Here is a 5,769-nt window from a genome sequence, read left to right on the forward strand (position 1 = left end):
CAGCAATGAACTGATAACTATTGAAACTGGGTTCTGGGTACAAGGCAGTTCATTATACTCTGTACTTTTGTGTATGTTTGAAATAATTTGTAACAAAAGAAAAAAATTTTACGTTTATCTACAAGATGTCATCTCTGTGAAATTTCTTATAGTGATTTTAATGCCATTTTAGTGATGATAATAGTATCTAATAACTATGAGGCAGTATGTTGTATCCTTTTTGAACATTACTTTAGTTAATCCTCACAACAAGCCCAGGAGTTTGGTATTATTATCCTGATTTTGCAGATGAGGAAACAGTTGCTGAGAGGCAAGAGAAGCTGACCAGGCTTGGATAGCATGCAGTAACACAGTGGGCAGTGAAGCCAGGTCTGCCTGCCCTCAGGGTCTGAGGGTTATAAAAATTGGAAGTTGCTTTTTTCTTGTAATGTTGATTCCATAAAGGGATTGAATGATGTCAAAGAAGATTCAGCTATTTATTCCTTTGTTTATTCACTCAAACAAATCTTTACTGAGCATGTGCTGTGTGCCAGGCACCCGACTAGGCATGTGGTACTGAGCATACCAGCAGAGTCAGTCCACAGGGAGCCCGTGTCATTGTCTTCAGTGCGTCTTGGTAATGAAGGGCTATATGTTTCTTATTATCTTCAGAAAGGTGTTTAAAAACTGATGTTCTGCACTATTTCAGTGGGTTTATCCAAGGGGGTCGGATGGATTGGGTTTCTGCTTCATGCCCTTTCCCTCATTCTATGACTTGGTAAGCAGCAGGACATCTTTCAAACTTCAATCATGAATTATATCTCGAACACCACTCTTCTCAGCCTACAGAGAACCACATGCCTCTAATACCCTTAACTGGGAAACTATTTGTTCTTTCTTACCCGCTGGACCCTCAATAACTCTGCTGAGTAATAACCATGACCTTTAAGTACTTCTGCATTCTGGAAATAGCTGGCATGAGTTTTAAAATAGTTTATGGGCTTAAATTCAGAAAAAAAGGAGCTGCATTGTTCAAATACAGGCAATAAGCACAATGACCAATTTGATCAAGTTTAATTTTATTTTTGGACTTTGTACACTAATAGATTATTCTCAATCTCCATTCATTGGATTTAGGGCTTTATTAAGATAACTTTTTCTGCTCTTCTCTCATATTGTTTGGATAAAAGATGCTACTGATTTTGCTTCGATTGTTCTTGACTGAGGTCTTCCACTGACCTCAAAAACTCTATTGGGTGTCATCAGTCATGATACTTAAGCACTAGCATATGCCTGTACCTTGTTGCAACTCTGAAAGGATTTTTGGCATAGCCAGGTCACCCCCGTGATTGCAACCACGTAGGTCTCTGCCGCCATCATCTCCTTCCCGGGTTGAGGCTGACTGTCTCCTTGCCATTCTCTCTGCCTCTGTCTCTGTCCTCTGCATCAGGCAGATTGTTTCTCTCAAATGTCAGATCAGAGCCATTGCTCAGAATCCTCCCATGTCTTCCCATGCCTCTCAGAATAAAAATAAAAATTTTGATGGTCACCTCTGAAGCTCTGTATAATCTGGCCTTGCTAGATTCTAAATTCATCTGCTGTAACTCTCCTCCTAACCCCAAGCCCTCCGGCCCTGGTGGCCTTTTCTGCTGTTTGTCAAATACGTCAGGCACATCCTCTACTAGGACTTATTTTTATTAGCTGTCCCTTCTGCCTGAATGCTCTTTCTGAGATGTCCAGGCTCACTCACTCACCTCCCTCATATTTTAACTTGGATATTATCTTATCAGTGAATCCCTCTGTGACCACCCACCATGGCAGCACTTCATCTGCTTCATTTTTCTCCATCACACTTTCATTTAATGCACCGTGTTATGTTATTCTTGCTGTCTGTCTCCTCCACTAGAATACAGACTCCATGAGGTCAGGAACATTGTATGTTTTAATTGCTGCTTCCATTGGGAAGGATGCCTGACATAGAGTAAACACAGAATATATATCTAGTGAATCAGTGAAAGGAAGTGATATAGCAGTTTTCATGAATTTGCAAGATTGAAGTTAAAGGAATAAGATGCTTCTCTGTTTGGGGGGCTTCCCTGGTGGCTCAGACAATAAAGAATCTGCCTGCAATGCAGGAGACCTGGATTCGATCCCTGGGTGGGGAAGTTCCCCTGGAGAAGGGAATGGCAACCTACTCCAGTAATCTTGCCTGAAAAAATCCCGTGGACAGAGAAGCCTGGTGGACTACAGTCCATGGGGTTGCAAAGAGTCAGACACGACTGAGTAATTAACACTTTGCTTTTGCGGTCTGAGTTTTGGAGTCCTGGTGGGAGAGGGCTGAGATTCTCTGCCTGGGGTCACTGTAGTTCAGTCAGACACACAGAAGAAACAATGACCTTCACCGTGTTATGTGGCCATGAAGCTGGACAGATTAATCTATGTGACCTGAGAACTATTTGCTTCTTGAAGGTTGGAGAGATTTCCCTGAGAAATCATCTGGGTGCTTTCCTGGGTGGGACGTCGGGGAACTTGGGGGTAGCATTTCTTTGCCAATTTTATTATAATTCTCGCATAATCATTAGTCTGTTTAGATTTTCTATGTCTCCTAGGTTTAGTTTCTACAAATTGTATTTCTTTAGAACAGTCAGTCTCTACTTCATTCATGCTTTTAAATGTATTTGCAGAGAGTTGAGCCAATTATTCCCTTATGGTGCATGCAATTTTGCCTGTTTCTGCAGCTTCCCTTTTATAATTTCCTATTCTGAGTAGTGATATTTTCTCCCTTGTTTTGTTATTTTTAGTTAGGTAAGCTAGTTATTTATCTTTTCCACTTTTCAAGGAAGCAGACTTTGTGATATATATATTCTGCTTTTTGAAAATTTCATGTCTCATTCATTTCTCCTCTTTTACCTTTTAAAGTTCTTTTCTTCTATATAATTTATTCTTTTAAAGAAAAATTCTCTGTGTCATATGTTTATTGCATTTGCTTTGTTCTTTATTTGATATCAATACAAATATTTACACTAGGAATTTGTTCTGGACTGTATCTCGCAGGCTCTCCCTTTGTTTCTGAAATGTGATTTTTTTCCCCTCTATTATTAACAATTCTGTAACTTGGATTACTTGTTCTGATCCAAGCGTTTTTAAAGAGAATTAAAAACAAACTTTCCAAGTGGGAAAAGTTTTTGATTTCAATTCTCATTGCTGCTTTTTCGTGATTCCCAGGGAAGAAAAAGATGCTGATTTTGGCAACCACTTGCAACTTGGAAACCCCCTTTATTATTGCTTTGCTTTCTGGGAGGAGTTGAAGAGCAGAGAAACAGATCAGTATTAATTTATTATTCACGAACAAAGATAAAACATGGCCAGACAATCCAACAAGGACACTGAGCTTCTTAACAAAATTTAAAAATCCTCACGAACCTCAGAGTAAGCAAAGGAACTTTCCCATTTTAAAATAATGACTTCATGTACTATTTTATGATAGCATTGTGAGTAACTGCCATAAGTAACTTATGCCAGTATATTCCCAGCTTCATCGAAGGCTGTTTCTGGGGGTAGGTGCCAGTTGTCAAAGAATAACACATATTCAAAGACAAGTGGAAGGTTTAGGGTCCCCCCTAGCCCTTTGGTTTTGAATAATAGGAAGCTAGAGATATCAGACCACAACAGAAAAATCCTGGACTTTGGAGACAAGTGACAGTTGAGTTTGAGTCTCTCAACGTGAGTATCTCTGAGCTTCATTCACCAGCGTAGTCCCCAGTCAGGTGCTCAAAGGCCTGGAGGATGCCATTTTTTATCCCCCTCCACCAAATGCCCAGAAAACCCAGAGCACTAATTTTTGATTTCTGGAGTCTCTAGACTTTTAGGCTTCGTAAACTCTCCAAAGTCAGGGTCCCACATCATACTGCAGAGGTGACCTGCCTTCCCCCATCCTGTCCTTTCCTCAGCCTAAGAGGCTCCCGCAGAGGTTCCTGCCCAGGGTCATGCTGGGCTGCTGGCTTCCACATTCCAGGACTTGGCTGACCCCTTCACCTCTGACCTGCAACCCACCCCACTCCCAGCTGCACTGGTCCCAGGCCTGCTGTCCTCCAGGTTTTATTGGCTTCTGAGTGCCTACTGTGCTGTGTTCCCAAGATACACCTTTGTGATTTCTAGTTTACCTAACAACTTTTAGCAACTTCCCTGTGCCCCAGTTTCTTTACTTGGAAGAAACATAGAATACTTTCCACATTAGGTCACTTGGGATCAATAAGAAATTTGCCAGACATCTGCTTAGAGCAGACTTGATAAATATCAGTCCTTCCTGCAGGCTGGGGGAGTCCAGAGAACTGTTGCAGTTTTCCAAACATTCAGGCAGGAGTCAAGGGGGATTCCTGCTGTGTGAAACAAAGGATCCCTACAGATCTAGAGAGTGAGTCATATCTTGTTCCATGTAACCCTGCAAGACACTGGGAATGATGGAAAAGAACAGTTCTATAGACACAACACAGGTGTAATTGTTGAGGTAAAATCAGTTCACTGAGTTTGATTCCCTGTTACAAAACATGGAAATTGGTACTCTTAAAAAATATAAAAGAGGCTTCCCTGGTGGTGCAGTGGATAAGAATCCGACTGCTAATGCAGGGTACATGGGTTCGATCCCTGGTCTGGGAAGATCCCACTTGCTATGGAGTAACAAAGCTGATGCACCACAACTATCGAGCCCAAGCTCTAGAGCTCGAGTGCTGCAACTACTGTGCCTCTATGCCACAAATACTGAGGCCTGCATGCCTAGAGCCCAAGCTCCACAAGAGAAGCCACAGCAATGAGAAGCACTGCAATAGAGTAGCCCCTGCTCGCCTCAACCAGATAAACCCGAGTACAGCAGAAAAGATGCAGCACAGCCAAAAATAAATAAAATTATAAAAAAATTAGAAGTTTTTTTGTAACATGTCTAGCTTATCATCTGACTTTACTCCCACACCTTTATTCCAGATTTTACTTCAGTTCTTGCTTGCAAGAATTTGTGGTTTTTTCAGATTTTTCTGGAAGCACAAAAACAGGACACTTCTCTCTACACACACACACTTCGCTGCAAAAGGAGTAAAACTGACATGGACATAATCGTAAGCCAAATAGAAGTGACTGTATAGACAATTCATTTCCTCAACAAGTATTTACTGAACACTTGCTGTGTTCAGTAACATTTGCCAGGCACTGTCCTAAAGTCTGGAAATATTACAAGGGATTAGAAAAGTTCTTCCTCTCAGAGAGCTGACATACTAGCATCTACATGTTGAGGCAGACACATGACTGCTTTCTCAGGCAAGGATCGGTGCCCTCAAGAAAGACGAAGCAGGGGGCAGGGGGAGAGCTTTTCAGCAAGGTGCTGTTGCCAGTGGAGGTGAACAGAGGCCTGAGTTGGGTGAGGCAGGGAGCCCTCCACGATCTAATCTGTCCTTTTAGGTGAGAAGAAATACGTTTTTTCCATGGCTTGTTAATGTACTCACTTAATTTGCATTTAACATTCTTGAGGGTCAGTTAATTAATTTGAGTCTTAAAATTCCTAGCCTCTTAGTAATTCCCCAAACTTCTGTGTAATATAAACTTTTGGTTTTCCTTGTGTGTGTTCTGCACACTGATTGCTAAATATTAAGACATAGATACAAAAAGACCATTTTTAAAGATTAGGCTATTTTTAGGATGGTTTTAAAGATATGAATAATTAGAAAATGATTCTATAATATTAATGGATAGAAACAAGTGAATGAATAAAAAACATCCCAGTTAACTGAATGGAAACAAAAA

The sequence above is a fragment of the Bos indicus genome, chromosome 9 (genome assembly GCF_029378745.1).
Source record: "Bos indicus isolate NIAB-ARS_2022 breed Sahiwal x Tharparkar chromosome 9, NIAB-ARS_B.indTharparkar_mat_pri_1.0, whole genome shotgun sequence".
NCBI lineage: Eukaryota > Metazoa > Chordata > Mammalia > Artiodactyla > Bovidae > Bos > Bos indicus.